Below are 19,479 nucleotides of genomic sequence, written 5' to 3' on the forward strand. Positions count from 1 at the left end.
TAAACAGAAAGAACAAATCTGGAGGCATCACATTACCTGACTTCAAACTAGCCCATAGTCACCAAAACAACATGGTACTAGTAAAAAAAAATGGGCACATAGACCAATGGAACAGAATACAGAACCCAGAAATAAACCCAAATACTTACAGCCAACTGATCTTTGATTAAGCAAAACAAAAAAAAAAACAAAAAACAAAAAAAAAACAAAACAAAAAAAACATAGCTGACACTTTATAGCTGTTGAACAATGACTCCTGTTTCCTCCTCTGCTAAGACCCTGGCAACCACCATTCTACTCTCTGTTTCCATGAGTTTGACCATTTTAGATGCTTCCTGTTGGTGGAGTCATGCAGCATTTGTCCTTCTGTGCCTGGCTTATTTTACTTAGCACAGTGTTCTCTAAGTTCATCTATATTGCTGCTTATGTCAAGATTTCATTCTTTTTTAAGTCTGGATAATATTCTATTGTATGTAAATGCTACATTTTCTTTATTCATTCATCTATCAATGGACATTTAGGTTGTTCTCTACTTGCCTATTGTAAATAATGGTGCAATGAACATGGGAATCCAAGTAGCTCTTCAAAATCCTGATTTCAATTCTTTTGGATGCATACCCAAATGTGGGATTGCTGAATCATGTGGGATTGCTGAATCATGTGGTATTTCTATTTTTAATTTAAATTTTTTAATTTTTAATTGTTTGAGGAATCTTGTATTGTTTTCCATAATAGCTACACAATTTTACATTTCATCCAAGAGTGTACAAGGGTTCCAATTTATTCACATCCTCGTCAGCCCTTGTTATCTATTTTTTCTTGATCACAGGCATCCTAACAAGTGTGACATGATACCTCATTGTGGTTTTTATTTGAATTTCCTGACAGTTAATAATATTGATTGCCTTATTATGCATCTATTGGTAATTTGTATATCTCCCTTTGAGAAATGTCTGTTCAAGTCCTTTGCCCATTTTTAATAGCATTAGTTGGGATTTTTGATGTTTTGAATTTCTTTTAATTTTGCTATTTATAGGACTTTCTCTTCTCTTTATGATGATGATTATTTTTACTCTGGGTCTCAACCAGAGTCTATAGTGATGATGACAGTTGCCACAACTGCATTGACCTCTACTCTCTCAGAGCCTGCCCTTATTTATGTTCTTGTTCCTTCTCCTTTCTTTTTGTCTTTTATATTATTCCTGCTGTAGAAATTTCCTTAATCTTTCCATCTTTATTTCCTATTAGAATCACCAAGTCCATTAATGTCTGAGTTTATTGTAAAAGCCAAAGGTGAAATCATCCTTCAACTGATGTAATGAGTTAATAATCCTAATATTTAACAAAATCTTTGAATGTTTCTCCAGCATCTGTGTTTTTTCAGAAGGAGACAGCCAAAAGAATCTTGTTAAAGGCAACTGCCTTTGTATAACAGACAAGAAAGAAGTTTCATAAATACGTAAACTTTACTTTGTGCTTAAAGTGTCGTAGGGGAAAACGCTAACTCTTTTAGTAAACAGTTCCTAGAAGTAAACGTATCAAAAGCAGTTGGAAAAATTTATAGGTGTACTTAAGGCAGTTCTGCAAGAATCCCCACCCCCACCCCCAGAAAAAGTGAACATATAGAAATCAAAGAAAGCAAATAGCAAAAGAGAGAAGACCTTAATTCCCTCCAAAGGAAAAAAAAAGTTAATTAATCATTACGCTTTTGTGCCTGTAATGGAATTAGTTATTGAAAAATATTGATGTAGGGCTTTTTTTTTCCTCTTTCTACATTAGTGTCTATAGTGGACATTTGCCACAATAGTGACAGTCTGGCTTCCAATGTCTATGGAAGTTCCCATATGATAGCCCTTTTCCTCAAAGTAGAGTCCAGAACTCCATTTTCAACCTACCCTTGGCATATGACGTAGACTGAACCAATTAAACCACCTCTACAAGCTTGGATTTGGAAGAGATCAAAGAGAAAGAAGACTCCACATGGAATTCATTTTGGAAAAAAGCTATATGGTTGTTGACAAGAGTCATGGAGTTTGCTTCCTTGTTTGGTTTTTAACTAGTAGACTTTACCTTTAAGAGCAGTTTAGGTACACAGAAAAATTGAGCAAAAGTACAGAGATTTCCCATATACCCATCCATCTCATATACACTCATAGCCTTACCCACTATCAGCATCCCTTACCAGAGTGGTGCATTTTTTACAACTGATTAAATGACATTGACACATTATTGTAACTCAAAGCTGCTAGTTTACATTAGGGCTCACTCTTTGGGCTCTAGATTCTGTGGGTTTTGACAAATGTATAATGACATGTATTACCCTCTTAGTATTGATACAGAATGATTTCACTACCCTAAAAATCACCCGCACCTCACCTATTCCTCCTCCCTCTCTCCCAACAAGCCTCCAGTAACTACTGATCTTTTCACTGCCTCCATAGTTTTGCCTCTTCTAATTGCTTCTTTCACTTAGTAACATACCTTTAAGGTTCTTCCACGTTTTTTCATGGCTTGTTTCTTTTTGGCATTGAATAATATTCAGTTGTGTGAATATACCACAGTTTATATATTTACCTATTGAAGAACATCTTGGTTACTTTCAAATTTTGGCAATTATGAACAAAGCTGCTATAAATGTATGTATGTAGGTTTTTGTGTGGACACAAGCTCTTCTGTGGACATAACTCTTTTGGGTAAATACCAAGGAACACAGTTTATGAATCATATGATAAGACCATGTTTAGCTTTATGAGAAACTGCCAGACTGTCTTCCAAAGTGGCTATACCATTTTACATCCCCAGCAACAATGAATGAAAGTTCATATCGCTGTACATCCTCATCGGCATTTAGTGTTGTCAGTGTTTTAGATGTCATCCATTCTAATAGGTGTGGAGTGGTGGTGATTTTAATTTGCAATTCCCTAATGAGGTATAATGTAGACCATCTTTTCATATGCTTATTTGTCATGTGTATGTCTTCTTTGGTTAAGTGTCTGTTCAGATTTTTTGCCGTGGTTGTTTAATCAAGTTGTTTGTTTTCCTATTGCTGAGCTTTAAGAGTTCCTTCTATATTTGGGGTAACAAGTCCTTTTAAGATATGTCTTTTGAAAATATTTCTCCCACTCTGTGGCTCATTTCTCATTCTCTTGACAGTGTCTTTCACAGAACAAAAATATTTAATTTTAATGAAGTCCAACGTATCAACTTTTTTCTCATGGATACAGTGAATTTGGTGTCATAGCTAAAGAACCATCTCCAAACCCAAACACATCTAGATTTTTTCCTATGTTATCTTCTAGGTGTTTAATAGTTTTGCATTTTACATTTAAGCCTTTGATGCATTTTGAGTTAATTTTTGTAAGAGGTGAAAAATCTGTTTCTGAATTTATTTTATGTTGATGTCTAGTTGCTTCAGAACTATTTGTTGAAAAGACTGTTGAATTGCCTTTACTTCTTTGTCTAAGATCAGTTGGCCATATTTGTGTGGTTCAATTTCTGAGCTCTCTGTTTTGTTCCACCAATCTATTTGTCTGTTATTTCATCAATACCACAGTTTTGATTGCTGTAGTCACTGAGTTTTCAGAAGTCACCATAGCAGGGGTCCTAGTGAGTATGACCCATGCAATACTAAAATTCAAGATTGTGCCTCTGGTGAGTGCTATGAGGATACATTTGTAGACAAAATACGATTTGAGAGTTATTCCTGATTAAAGCCTGTTTTGTTGTTTGCAGCTAAGAACTCAGACTGAAAGAATGATCTCTATAGACAACATAGATATGCTTCTGATAGGACGTTGCCAAATGTATTAAGTTCTTTATTACTCCTCTTGAAGCATTATGGAAATGAGAAAATAAATGGTAACTAAAGTCAACTGAGCTAGGTCTAAGTCTTGGCTTTGCCAGTGGCTAACTGTATGATGCTGGCAGTCAACCAGCTTTCCCAAATCTATATTCATTCTTCTGAAAATGGAGATAATTTCTGTCTCATTGGGTTATTTGGTAAAAGTAACTGATATTAATCAAAAGAATTTAACAGATTATAGTGGGTTCTCAATTAATGCTTTTTACTTTTGCTATCTGCTAAACATGGGTAGATCTTTTTATTCCAAAGTGCCTAAAAGACAAGGTAAGGCTCTCTATCTCATTGGATGTACTCGCTTAGGAAAAATGGTAACAATAGGGAAAATAATTAAATATTTTCAGGCAACACAAGGACTTTAAGCATGAGTGAGCCAATTTTTGAATAGTAGCATCCCTAAGACTTAAAAATAATAATTGTATAATAGTATCATATCCAAACAAAAGAAGAAATCAGTGTATCTTGCGGCCAAAGTGGATCCGTAGAAGTTGTATGTCTGAACTACATATTGTTGAAAGAATTTCTTTTATCTGTTTCAGTTACTTGGAGATAGTTTCACTGAGGAAGTGGTATTACTAGAAACAAAGACAATTATTGGTCTATTTATTTCTGTGAAAAAAAATAATTTTACTTTTTCCTCATGATATAAGCAATTTAATGATTATTAATTACATAAAAATATTTGAAAAACAAATCATCAAAAATGAAGTTGAAATCATCTATAATTCTACTGTACAGAAATAATTATTGCCAGCATTTTGGTATTTACCTTTCCAGAATACTTTCTATGCATTTATTTATAGATAGATAGATAGATGTCAAAAATAACAATGAACCATATACACTGTTACTTAGCCTATTTTCTTTTCACATGAAAACATGACCATATTCCAGGTCTGCAAATAGAACTATATCATTTTTATTGGCCACAAAGAATTATCTTAAAAGCATGTAGCAAAATTTATTTTACTATTCACATATTGATAAACACTTAGGTAATTTCCACAGTGGGAAGAAGGTATGAAAAAGACTACAGAGAATATCCTTTCCCATATATCTTTTTGCACTTGTCCAATCGTTTATTTAGACAAATTCCAAGAAGTACAACTTCTGGGTTAAATAAATGGTACCTACTAGTACCTACTAACAGCACTAACAGCACTGGTACTATTGCCGAAGCCTGGTGTATCCTCAGAGAACAGCAGGGATGCTGTAGACAGAGTATGTGGAAGACATATTATACTGCTGCAGGGCTTTTTTTGGTTGTTTGTTTGTTTTGTTTTTTACCAGTTTCCGTTCTCTCTCTCTCTCTCTCTCTCTCTCTCTCTCTCTCTCTGTCTTTCTCTCTCTCTCTCTCTCATATATGCACATATACACATACATACACACACAAACACACACACACACACACACACACACCCTACACTTAATGCATGCTCATGCTGGTATGTACTGTGCTGAATGTTAGCTACATCACCTTAAGGGAAGCCACAGTGAGTCTACGTGGTTTGTTGAAAGTAACCAAAACTGCAGTGAAATTTCATCACCAATGGTGATGAATACTTTCAAAACCATTAGTCCTTACACTCCGACCACCATCAGACATTCCTCAGAGGCTAATCTTACTCACATGTACCAAACTTTCTCCAGCCACTGCTTGTCCTCAGTAACATCAGTGATCAGGTAAACTAAAATTTGCCTTAGTTTATCTGCTCCCTCGCGTGTTTCCATAAGTTCTGATGCTAGGCTATGCAAGTAGAAGTTCAAAACATCTGTTCAGCTTAAAGATTTGCCTTTGAAAGGGGAAACTGGGAAAGATAAACAGGGAAAGATAAACAGGGAAAGAATTTAGGGATGCACCCTCATCTGGCATGCAGAAGATAAACATGGGGATTTAATGATTTGCTTTCACTATAAAGCCCTATACTTAAGCTCTTCAAAACTGTAGCAGGCTTAAAATATAAAAGAAAATATTTTTACCATTTTTACTGTTCATTGCCAATAATTGCTATGGAAAAGACCATGCACTTAGAATCACCTTGGGAAATTACGAAGACAGAATTTCCATTCCAAAGGTCCACGACGAAGGATTTTTTTCAGTATCCTGTAAAAGGCTATATTTTTTATTTGAACATAGACTAAAGTTTTATGACAAGAAAATTTCTACAGACAGGTTTATGCTCAAGGAGATAATATCTATGCACAATCACAGAACTCAAACATGATTGGATTATTCCTGATAGCTCAAAGCAATGGTTGAAAAAGCTGAAAGTGTTTGGACCAAGGCAAAGAGCACCCCAGGAAGGCAGACTGCTCTTCAACTACTGGAAAGTGATTACTTGTCATTTATATGCTCCACCAGATCAGTCTAGGATGAATGGGAGAAAACTACAGGGAAGAATGATCTACCAAACAGACTAATCTCCTTTAGTAACTTCTCACCTTAGGTGTTACATGGAAGCTAAGGGCTTGCAGGAGAGGCCATGATGTGCAGCCATTTACTCAAGCAGTTAAAATCAGGAACTCTATGAAAGTTGTAGAACCAGATATGCAGTTTCAGATGCCAGAACACTCAATGTAAATTCTTTTTAATTTAATGTGATTTTGCTTATGTGTGGAATATCTACCTCTAAGAGTAATCTGTTATGGTTTAGAGCCCTGCCTCTGGAACCAAACTGCCATGTTCATATCCATTTGATCACTTAGTGTGTGACCTCCAGCAAGCTACTTAATGCATTTAACCTTTCTGTGCCTCAGTTTCCCTATATATATAAAATGTAAATAATAATAAACCAGATGAGACTGCTGCAAAAATCAAATTAGTTAGCACATGCAAAATACTTAGAAGAGTTCCTGGCATGTATTAAGCACTCAATATTTATTGGTTCATGTTATTAATATAGTGTTAATATTATGCAAAATCTTATGTATGTGACAATGAAAGTTCATAAAAGAATACTTCAGAGTAATGTTACTTGAGGAAAATTAGTAACTTAATTCAGTAAAGGGAGAACAACACAATTTCTTTTGCTTAAATGACTGGACACCTGAATGGGAGTTTTTCCTGATTTTGCATTTGAGGTTTGGTATTTGAAAACAAAATCCTGGCCATGAAGAGTCTGTTCCTATATGATTTGCTTCTATTTGAAGAGGGAATGTGGAAGTGGAGTGTGGGGCAGGAATCAGATCCGTAAAGCACATTTCTGTATCAAAATGGTATTGAATTCCTTTGAGGTCTCCTCCAACCAGGGTCTCCAGATAAAATACGGGATACCCTGGATTATCAAAAGGAAGCTCATAAATGCCAAGGGCAGAGATGCACCCAGGCCCAGAGAACAATCTGAATGTAGGGTTGGAGCCTTTCAGAGACCCCAGGGGCCTCACTCTCCATCTCACATTCCCTCACAGCAGGATAGCCTTCTTTACCTCACAACAGGACATATGCAGCATCATAGTCACCCTGGTTTCCATGTTCTCTGTTCAAAGTCCCAGCCAGACTGAAACTGGAATCTCTCAAGCCCCACTCAACATTCCTGGGGGACAGGGGTGAACAATTTGAGTTCCAGAATGTGCCCTCTTGGTCCTCCTTGTTTTGTTTTCATTTTTGCTTGTGGGTTTGTTTGGTCTTTGATAAGTTAATTTTATCGGACACCTATTGTTTGTCTGCTTGGTTCTCCTTCCAATTTTCTGAAAACTACCCCTTCTACCATCCTATACAAATGTTCACCCATTTGTGAATGACAGCCATGGTTAAAGCAAACTCCCCCTTTCCTTCTGTCAATAAAATGGAGGCAATCTGGAGATTTGTTTCTTCCAGAAAGAATCAAAAGTGACAATATCTTTTCTGTAATGTTTTGAAGGGTGAGGGCAAGGAAGGGTGCAGGGGCAGAGTGGAGGTGGTCTCAAAAGCTTTAACCCTAAACCCAAGCTCTGATTTGCAGATACTTCACCCTAAAAGTTAATCCATGATTCCATCAAACTAGGCGAAATGGAAATAATTACTACATTTCTCACTTTGCTTAGAACTTCTAGTACTACTGGCTAAGTTTCATTGCTTCTTCCTCAATTATTAAGTCCCTTCTAAGATGCTGCTTTGTCATACTTCAAGGCCTTCTCACATGCTGTTTGTTGCCTCTGCCTGAATCACCCTTCCTTCAAGTCAAACCGTGGTTAGGATGGTCTACTCCATCTGTGAGTGCAGTTGCCCTGCCCGTGGGTAATAAATGAGACTATGACTCAGTACCCAGGCCAGCAGCCCTTGAAGAAGTTGTCCCCTAGCCAAGTTAGGTCTTAATCATGACTTAAAATAGCTTGTCCCTAGCACTAAATGGCATCTACAAAGCAGTTAGACATTTTCTCATGCTGCAAGCTCCTTGTTGTTATTTATAGGAGATAATTGAGCATTCCTGCTTCTTCTTTGACCCCTTAGGAAAAAAAATACAAAAAGTAAATTATTTCCTCTCTACTCCCCTGAGCTAGCAAGCACCCTGTTACCTTCTGGGAAATAATCCCATCTCCCCTCTTTCCTTTATTCAATGATGCAATCAACATTTTTGAATGACCACTGGATGCCAGGGATTATGCCAGTGGCAGGCTCAGAGGTATAGAAGACAATTGGTTCCCGTACTCAAAGATCTCCCAAGCTAAGTTTCCAGATGTTCAATGCCTTTTTCCCCTGCTTACATGCAGACCCACAAGAAGCAAGAGGCAATGTATCTTTTCCAGGGCTCCCTCGTCACCCTCATTGCCTCTTCATTCCGGCCAGCCAAAAATCAAAATGATTTTCGGGGGTGGTGGAATCTGGCCCAGGCTGAATCTTCCTCTGCTTGGTGCCTAGCAGTAGAAAGGTTGGTGGTTTCTCTGCTGTCAGTCAGGACAGAATGTCTGTGGTAGACCACCCTGAAGCTGAGGTTGGGAGCAGGCAGTGGAGCAGGTGAGAAATAATTTCTATTTTGAGAGCACTGAGGGGAGGAGAACTAAAGACAGAGGAGGAAGTCTCTGACCTGCCTTTTGGCCCCCAAGTTTCTCACCCTTTGCTGTTCTGTGACTTAAAATCTTACTCATTAAACTTTCCATGGGTGACTCTAACGTTCTGAGCTGGAGATTCCCCTGGGTGTAGGACCACCAGTGCACCCACCTAACCAGCAGGCTGGAGAGGGGCCCGCCTGCCTGGGATAGGCCATGTGAGAGAAATTGGTGGTCTGAGTGAGCTACTGTATGAGTGGAAAAGCTGACCTTTGCTCCATTCACCACCACATAAAGCTCACATTTTGACTCTCTCTTCATGAAACTTCCCCATCTGAGGCAGGGTTCCAGCATTTTAAATCAGTGTGTGCTCTGTGTACTGTATTTTGTGGGGTACATGTGGCAAAAGCAAACTCTTCCTTCTGACACCCCACGTACTAACAATAGCTGCTGCTTTCACATAACTTTTGTGTGGCACTGCTGTGGACACATGCCATAGCTCCATTTTACGAGAGAGGGTTCTTGTCACCTTCTTGGTATCAGGCTAGCTAAGACTTAAACACTACCAAGTCCAAAGGTAAAGAAGGACATAAGAGCCAAACTGAGAGTTAAGGTCAGGCATCTGAATATTCATTGTATGCTGAGTTCCATCTTTTATATCATAGGCTGTGTAGGCAATTAAAATTGCTTTGCCACAAAAAATAATTAGCCAGGTATGGTGGTGTGTGCCTATAATTCCTGCTACTTGGGAGGCTAAGGCACAAGAATCACTTGAACCTGGTAGGTGGAGGTTGCAGTGAGCCAAGATCGCGCCGCCGCACTCTAGCCTGTGTAACAAAGTGAGACTCCATCTCAAAAAATAAGAATAAATAATAAAAAATAAACTAAAATTGCTTTGCCAATAATCGCTTCATATTTGACAACAATTCACTCATATTTTGTTCATTCATCCAAAAGATGCCTTATTGAGCATCTAACAATTCCACACCCCGTGACAGCACTGGGGACAGAGGGTGAGTCAAGAAAGCAGTTGCAACACAAAGTAATAATGTGGTATTTGAAAGAAGCAAAGAGTTTTGTGGGACCACAGAGAAGGGGCATCTCTCCCAGTGGGTAAGGGCAGGATGGAAAAGAAGGAATTACAGAGGATTGGTGACTCAGACAACTCTTAAAGGAAGAGATTAGCCAGATAAAGGAGGAAGAAAGGGTGCCCCAGTATTCCTGGCAAAGGCAAAGTCTAATGATGTCTAGAGGATGAAGAAATCAAGTGCTTGGGTAATAACGGGGCAAGCTGGTTTGGTGTGAGCTCTAAGACAGCAAAGGTAGGAAGAAGCCAGACAGCAAAGGACTTCGTCTTGTAAACCAACACATGTGGATTTTAACCTCAATGTGTCTGGGGTAGCTGAAGTCTGCTGGGGAGCTTAAGCAGAATAGTGATGAATTTAAATAGTAGGTGAGAGAATTAGATGAGGCTGTTAGCCATTCAACCAAAATTAGTGCTCCAATCTTGCCTGTCTCCCTTCAGGGTCAGGCACACAATAGACTCTTGAAGAGGAATTGTTGATCTGTTATTTTCTATTTCAAGACTCTGCTACTTCTTTGGACACTCATGAAACATGAACATTCTGTCATCCTACCAGGTACCTAAGAGAATGTGAGAAAAGAGCTCAGACTTCTGTGTTGTTTTCTGCATTTTTCCCTGTTGGCCTCAGAGGACCTCTCCAAAATAATGAGAAGGGTATTTTTCACGGTATGAAATCTTGAATTCTGGCCAAAAACACCAACATTTCAATGAATAGTTGTCAGTAAAGTGAATTGTAGTTAGACTCTCACCCAGCTGATAGAGTCACTAATATAGGAGCATCAGATACTCCAAAGTTATTCAAGGAATCAGAAATAAAGTCAGCTGCACCACTGACCCACTGCATCATCTCGGACAAGTCACTTAAATGAGGCCTCAATTTCCCCTCTAAAAAATGGAAGAGATCATATAAATCCTGCCTACCAAATATGATTTCAAAATGAAATAAGGCATGAGAAAGTGCTTTGTATGCAACAAAACATTGCAAAGGGTAAATTGTTATTGTTGTTAGTGGCTCTGCATATATGTAGAGTCAGTTAAGGCTTCTCCTGCATGTTAACATAATAGCCCTGGCCGGGCGCGGTGGCTCACGCCTGTAATCCCAGCACTTTGGGAGGCCGAGGTGGGCGGATCACGAGGTCAGGAGATCTAGACCATCCTGGCTAACACAGTGAAACCCTGTCTCTATTAAAAATACAAAAAATTAGCCGGGCGTGGTGGCGGGTGCCTGTAGTCCCAGCTACTTGGGAACCTGAGGCAGGAGAATGGCGTGAACCCGGCAGGTGGAGCTTGTAGTGAGCCGAGATTGTGCCACTGCGCTCCAGCCTGGGTGACACAGTGAGACTCCATCTCAAAAAAAATAAAAATAAAAATAAAAAATAAAAAAATAATAGCCCTCTGTTCTAATCTTCCCTTACAAGTTTTACTCCTTTCTCTATCCACTCAGCAGGCAATAATGGGCAGCAATATCTGTAATGTTTGCAAAAGCATATGTGGTAAAACTTACGTTAATACCAGAAAAATTATTCTTTCTAATGAAGTTGTTTTTCTTGTGGTGAAAATATGAAGAAGTATGCAGTTACGCATAGACTGCAGTTTCATACAGCTTTCAACAACTTGGAGGAGTGCATGTTATTGCCTCTATTTAAAGAGGAAAAAAACTGAGGCCCAGAGATTTAGTGACTGCACAAGGTCGTCACACAGTTGGTAAATAAAAGAGCTGTTTGTTTCCAAATATCTCTATTCCAGTAACAATTCAGTAAATACCCAGTTCTAGGAACAAAATGCATACTCAATAAGTGACTGATTAAAATATGGTATGGTTAGGTAACACTAATGCTGTCATTTGTCAGTCTTTGAAAATTCTGGTGGCTAAAGATTACAACGGTACTGTGGCTAAGAATGGTAAAAATTATTCTACACGAAAGGATGAAAGAATTCTTTTTAAATGTATGTTTAGAAAGAACATTGGTAGGATAGAGTTCTAAGAAATCATTTATCTTTGTCTACATTTAGTTTAATTCATTTATGCAACAAATATTTATTGAGGCCTACAACATGTCAGCCATTATTTCAAAGAACCGGGGCTACAAGAGTGAACAAAACAATCAAAATCTTTGAATTCATGGAGCAAACATTCTGACGGAAAGGGAAGTTAATCAACCTGACTATGTAAGTAAAATTTGTTATACTTATGCAAGTATATTATAAACCAGGAAGTCATTATGTATTAAGGAGAAAAAAATAAATGATGGAGGGGGAGGATGAGATCTTGGGGAGGGGGTAATTGAGATTGTAGATAGGGTAGCTGGAAAACAGGCATCACTGAGAAGACGACTTTAGAGAAAAGAACTAGAGGGAATGGGGGAGTTAGCCACACAGCTATCTGGAAGAGGAGCATTCCAGGAATGCAAAGGAAACAGCAAGTTCAAAGGCCTTGAGGCAAAAACGTGCCAGATATATTCAAGAAATAGTCAAGATGTCCAAAGTAGATGGTTTGAGAAATCAAAGGAGAGGAATGGTTAAAAAATGAACTCAGAGAGATGACAGGGAGCAAGGCCATTCTAGCTCTTATAGATTGTTGGTAAGACTTTGGCTTTTACTCTGAGTGAGAAATTAAGACATCGGGAAAATGTGTGAGGAGGTGTAATACAATCTGATCTATGCTTCAACGGGTTTAACTGGCTGCTGTGCTAATAGCAGATTGCGGAGGGTTAAGATAGACACAGGAAGACCACTTAGGAGGGTATTACCTCCTATTGAACCAGAGAGCTGATGAGGAAGACTCAAACGCTGGTTTATTTTGAAGGTAGAACTGACATGATTTGCTGACAATCTGGGTATAGAATGTTAGACAATGAGGAGAGACCAAGGCTTGGATGAGACCAAGGCTTTTGACGTGAGCACCTGGAAGAAAGGTGTTGCTATTTTTTTTTTTTTAATTATACTTCAAGCTCTAGGGTACATGTGCACAAGGTGCAGGTTTGTTACATATGTATACACGTGCCATGTTGGTGTGCTACACCCATTAACTCGTCATTTACATTAGGTATATCTCCTAATGCTATCCCTCCCCCACCCCATGAGAGACCCCAGTGTGTGATGTTCCCCACCCTGTGTCCATGTGTTCTCATTGTTCAATTCCCACCTATGAGTGAGAACAGTGTTTAGTTTTCTGTCCTTGCAATAGTTTGCTCAGAATGATGGTTTCCAGCTTCATCCATGTCCCTACAAAGGACACAAACTCATGCTTTTTTATGGCTGCATAGTATTCCATAGTGTATATGTGCTACATTTTCTTAATCTAGTCTATCCTGATGGACATTTGGGTTGGTTCCAACTCTTTGCTATTGTGAATAGTGCTGCAATAAACATACGTGTGCATGTGTCTTTATAGCAGCATGATTTATAATCCTTTGAGTATATACCCAGTAATGGGATTGCTGGGTCAAATGGTATTTCTAGTTCTAGATCCTTGAGGAATCACCACACTATCTTCCACAATGGTTGAACTAATTTACAGTCCCACCAATAGTGTAAAAGTGTTCCTGTTTTGCCATATCCTCTCCAGTACCTGTTGTTTCCTGACTTTTTAATGATTGCCATTCTAACTGGTGCAAGATGGTATCACATTGTGGTTTTGATTTGCATTTATCTGATGACCAGTGATGATGATGAGCATTTTTTCATGTGTCTGTTGGCCACATTAATGTCTTCTTTTGAGAAGTGTCCGTTCATATCCTTTGCCTGCTTTTGGATGGTGTTGTTGATTTTTTCTTGTAAATTTGTTTAAGTTCTTCATAGATTCTGGATATTAGTTCTTTGTCAGATGGGTAGATTGTAAAAATTTTTTCCCGTCCTGTAGGTGGCCTGTTCACTCTGATGGTAGTTTCTTTTGCTGTGCAGAAGCTCTTTAGTTTAACTAGATCCCATTTGTCTATTTTGTCTTTTGTTGCCATTGTTTTTGGTGTTTTAGTCATGAAGTCCTTGCCCATGCCTATGTCCTGAATGGTATTGCCTAGGTTTTCTTCTAGGGTTTTTATGGTTTTAGGTCTAATATTTAACTTTTAATCCATCTTGAATTAATTTTTGTATAAGGTGTAGGGAAGGGATCCAGTTTCAGCTTTCTACATATGGCCAGCCAGTTTTCCCAGCACCATTTATTAAATAAGGAATCCTTTCCCCATTTCTTGTTTTTGTCAGGTTTGTCAAAGATCAGATGGTTGTAGATGTGTGGTATTATTTCTCAGGGCTCTGTTCTGTTCCATTGGTCTATATCTCTGTTCTGGTACCAGTACCATGCTGTTTTGGTTACTGTAGCCTTGTAGTATAGTTTGAAGTCAGGTAACATGATGCGTCCAGCTTTGTTCTTTTAGCTTAGGATTGTCTTGGCAATGCGAGTTCTTTTTTGGTTCCATATGAACTTTAAAGTATTTTTTTCTAATTCTGTGAAGAAAGTCATTGGTAGCTTGATGAGGATGGCATCGAATCTATAAATTACCTTGGGCAGTATGGCCATTTTCACTATATTGATCCTTCCTATCCATGAGCATGGAATGTTCTTCCATTTGTTTGTGTCCTCTTTTATTTCATTGAGCAGTGGTTTGTAGTTCTCCTTGAAGAGGGCCTTCACATCCCTTGTTGGATTCCTAGGTATTTTATTCTCTTTGAAGCAATTGTGAATGGGAGTTCACTCGTGATTTGGCTTTCTGTTTGTCTATTATTGGTGTAGAGGAATGCTTGTGATTTTTGCACATTGATTTTGTGTCCTGAGACTTTGCTGAAGTTACTTATCAGCTAAGGAGATTTTGGGCTGAGACAATGGGGTTTTCTAAATATACAATCATGTCATCTGCAAACAGGGACAATTTGACTTCCTCTTTTCTTAATCGAATACCCTTTATTTCTTTCTCCTGCCTGATTGCCCTGGCCAGAACTTCCAACACTATGTTGAATAGGAGTGCTGAGAGAGGGTATCCCTGTCTTGTGCCGGTTTTCAAAGGGAATGCTTCCAGTTTTTGCTATTCAATATGATATCGACTGTGGGTTTGTCATAAATAGCTCTCAGTATTTTGAGATACATCCCATCAATACCTAGTTTATTAAGAGTTTTTAGCATGAAGGGATGTTGAATTTTGTCAAAGGTCTTTTCTGCATCTATTGAGATAATCATGTAGTTTTTGTCTTTGGTTCTGTTTATATGATGGATTATGTTTACTGATTTGCATATGTTGAACCAGCCTTACATCCCAGCGATTAAGCCAACCTGATCGTGGTGGATAAACTTTTTAATGTGCTGCTGGATTCGATTTGCCAGTATTTTGTTGAGGATTTTTTCATCGATATTCATCAGGGATATTGGTCTAAAATTATATTTTTTTGTTGTGTCTCTGCCAGGCTTTGGTATCAGGATGATGTGGGCCTCATAAAATGAGTTAGGGAGGATTCCCTCTTTTTCTACTTGTTGGAATAGTTTCACAAGGAATGGTACCAGCTCCTCTTTGTACCTCTGGTAGAATTTGGCTGTGAATCTGTCTGGTCCTGGACCTTTTTTGGTTGGTAGGCTATTAATTATTGCCTCAATTTCAGGACCTGTTATTTGTCTATTCAGGGATTCACTTCTTCCTGGTTTAGTCTTGGGAGGGAGTATGTGTCCAGGAATTTATCTGTTTCTTCTAGATTTTCTAGTTTATTTGGATAGAAGTGTTTATACTGTTCTCTGATCGTAGTTTGTATTTCTGTGGGATCAGTGGTGACATCCCCTTTATCATTTTTTATTGCGCCTATTTGATTCTTCTCTCTTTTCTTCTTTATTAGTTTTGCTAGCAGTCTATCAATTTTTTTGATCTTTTCAAAAAACCAGCTCCGGGATTCACTGATTTTTTGAAGGGATTTTTATGGCTCTCTCTCCTTCAGTTCTGCTATAATCTTAGTTATTTCTTGCCTTCTGCTAGCTTTTGAATGTGGTTGCTCTTGCTTCTCTAGTTCTTTTAATTTTAATGTTAGGGTGTCCATTTTAGATCTTTCCTGCTTTCTCTTGTAGGCATTTAGTGCTATAAATTTCCCTCTACACACTGCTTTAAATATGTCCCAGAGATTCTGGTATGTTGTGTCTTTGTTCTCATTGGTTTCAAAGAACATCTTTATTTCTGCCTTCATTTCGTTATGTACCCAGTAGTCATTCAGGAGCTTATGTACCCAGTAGTCATTCAGGAGCAGGTTGTTCAGTTTCCATGTAGTGAGCGGTTTTGAGTGAGTTTCTTAATCCTGAGTTCTAGTTTGATTGCACTGTGGTCGGAGAGAAAGTTTGTTATAATTTCTGTTCTTTTACATTTGCTGCGGAGTGCTTTACTTCCAACTATGTGGTCAATTTTGGAATAAGTGCTATGTAGTGCTGAAAAGAATGTATATTCTGTTGATTTGGGGTGGAGAATTCTATCGATGTTTATTGGGTCCATGTGGTGCAAAGCTGAGTTCAATTCCTAGATATCATTGTTAACTTTCTGTCTCATGGATCTGTCTAATGTTGACAGTGGGGTGTTAAAGTCTCCCATTATTATTGTGTGGGAGTCTAAATCTCTTTGTAGGTCTCTAAGGACATGCTTTATGAATCTGGGTGCTCCTGTATTGGGTGCATATATATTTAGGATAGTTAGCTCTTCTTGTTGAATAGATCCCTTTACCATTATGTAATGGCCTTCTTCATCTCTTTTGATCTTTGTTGGTTAAAATCTGTTTTATCAGAGACTAGGATTGCAACCCCTGGTTTTTTTGTTTTCCATTTGCTTGGTAGATCTTCCTCCATCCCTTTATTTTGAGCCTATGTGTGCCTCTGCACGTGAGATAGGTCTCCTGAATACAACACACTGATGGGTCTTGAGTCTTTATCCAATTTGCCAGTCTGTGTATTTTAATTGGAGCATTTAGTCCATTTACATTTAAGGTTAACATAGTTATGTGTGAATTTGATCCTGTCATTATGATGTTAGCTGGTTATTTTGCTCAATAGTTGATGCAGTTTCTTTCCGGCATTGATGGTCTTTACAATTTGGCATGTTTTTACAGTCTTTTGCCCATTTTTAAATTGTGTTGTTTTCTTGCTAATGAGTTGCTTGAGTTCTTTATATATCTTGCATATTAATTCCTTATCAGATGTATAGTTTGTAAATATTTTCTCCCATTTCATAAGTTGTCTTCTTCCTCTGTTGATGATTTCCTTTGCTTTGCAGAAGCTTTTTAGTTAGATGTAATTCTATTTGTCTGTTTTTGCCTTTGTTTCTTTTATTTGCTTAGATCAATCTCATGAAGTGTGGCTTTATGTTTTTAGATGATCATCTTTCATTTAATGCGCAATCATTGTAATTTTGGCATTTTAAAAAAATTCATTTATTAAAAAACTAATTGTTGAGCAATTATTACATACCAGGCTTTCTGCAAGTGCCAGTGATCCAGAGATAACAAGGGAATCTCCTACTCTCAAAGAGCCTGCCATCTAGTGGGAGATGCAGGAATGTAATTGAGTAGAACAGAATGAGATTAGCTGCAGAAGAGCCATGAGAAAAGAACAAAGTTCTAAGAGAGCATAAAGGGGTGGCACTACTTACTTTTGTGAAAAAAAATTCAGGAAAACTTATACAGGGAGGAGGAGTTTAATGTAACTATGTAGGGAGCTGTCGTGGGTATTCCAGTTAAAAGAAACGTGTCAGGAGCATAAAAGAGGCTGGTCCACTGGGTTGGCTGCACATGTATGTGTTTGTTAAGGTTTGGGAGTGTGTGAGTGAATGGTGGAAGGTGAGTCTGGAAGGAAAAGCAGTACTAGATCTTGAGCATTCTTATAGATGACAATGAAAGATCTGCAATTAATCCTGTAGGCAATGGAAGTTAGCAAAGAGGTTCTCAGTAGGGAAATGGCATGATTTGATTGAGGCTTTCAGGTGATCACTCTGGCAAAGCTGCAGAGAACAGACTGAGAGGAGGCCCTAGACTGGGAAATCACTTAGTCCACTGCAATTGGCCTAACATTTGAGCAGTGTGGGAAGAAAGGAGGAGACATCTCAAAGAACTACTCAAAAGGTATACTTAGTCCAGTTTGGTTGAGAATGACACGTGGGTGGATAGCAATGACCCTAAGATGCTCCCTATATATCAGTATTTGGAAATTAGATGGAAGAGAACACATTGCTCCATGCTAAGGACCAATATGAGGAGAAGCAGTTTGAAAAGAAGATGTGTCCAGTGTTCAAGGAGTGATTGTGTAGTAAGGTAGAGATCATTAAAGAGCCAATTTGAAGTTTAGAATGAAGTCTGGGTGAAAAATCAAACGTGATTAGTGGAAAGTCTCTTAAAGGTTAACCTATAATTTCTATGAAAACACAGGAATTTATTTTCATATTCCTAATAGCAAACGCAAAACCTTTAACTACACATATATTTAATAAATACATTTTATAGGTATCTATGTAAAATAAAGTATGACCACCACACAACAAACTCAGTGGCAGAAAAGGTCCAGTGCAATCAGTATATTTAAATTCTACTGGGAGCATTGCAAATTAAAACTACATTTGGGGAGACTATATAGCAATATATAATAAGAACTATAAAGATGATCATATCATTTTACCCAGTAATCCTACTCCTTGTTATTAAAGGAAATAATTCAGTGTATATTAATGAAACTGACCTTATAGTTCTGATCTTTATAATAAGTTATAAGAAAATGGTTTAATGTGTATGTGTATATGTTTACTCGAAGTAGAAATATGAAGGCTAAAAAAATGGGAAGATATTTAAATTGGTGTTAAAACAGCATTTAAAATGACCACAATTATGAGAACACATGTATGCCAATACAGATTTACTGGAAAAATATTAAAAATGGAAACTGTCAGATGGTAAGATTATAGATCATTTTATTTCCTTTTTATCTGAAATAAGTTGGTACCTCACAACTTTTCAAAAGCTTCTATAAATGTGTATGTCAAGTTGTAATAAAGCAAACATATGCATATAGACATGCTTAAATAGTTATTAATTGTTTTTTGGGTACCTGGGGAGATTGGGGTGAAGAAAGGGGGGCAACTTGAATAAAGGTGGAGGAGAAAAATGACAGAAAAGAAAGCAAAGGATTGCAAAGCTCAGTGTGGCAGCAGCCTCTCTTCCCCTCCTGAGAGAGTCAAAGGGTGGCACCAGGGACTCATGATCCATGGCTGTGGAAGCCTCATGTCACACTGGATGTCACATGAGGTGGGATGGAACACAGTGACCACTCTACCTCATTTCCTTTACAGTTTCCGTGCTGGGCCATGGCAGTGAACAGCCTTCAGGCATGTCTACAGCGGAAGATCTGAATTCAGGCTGGTGGCAAGAGACAACACAACCACGTTTTCTTTTATGCATAGATTAGGTTTCATTGACACATTAACCACAGATAAAGGGGTAAAGACCACAAGGCGTTAGGTTAGTATGAACAGGGAAAAGGGACTTTTTTTTTTAAAGAAAAAAAAAAAGCATCACTATTGCAAAGACTTTCCGTGATCCCACACCCACCTAGAAAGCCCCTCTCACCACAGGA

General features: G+C 38.1%; 1 protein-coding gene across 1 annotated transcript in view; it reads right to left on the reverse strand.

The window, feature by feature from the left end:
* LOC103230639 (lymphotactin) overlaps nucleotides 1-19,479 on the reverse strand; it is a 196,687-nt gene that overhangs the window by 19,184 nt on the left and 158,024 nt on the right. The gene's annotated exons all lie outside the window — the stretch shown is intronic.

The sequence above is a fragment of the Chlorocebus sabaeus genome, chromosome 25, assembly GCF_047675955.1.
Source record: "Chlorocebus sabaeus isolate Y175 chromosome 25, mChlSab1.0.hap1, whole genome shotgun sequence".
In the NCBI taxonomy this organism is placed as follows: domain Eukaryota; kingdom Metazoa; phylum Chordata; class Mammalia; order Primates; family Cercopithecidae; genus Chlorocebus; species Chlorocebus sabaeus.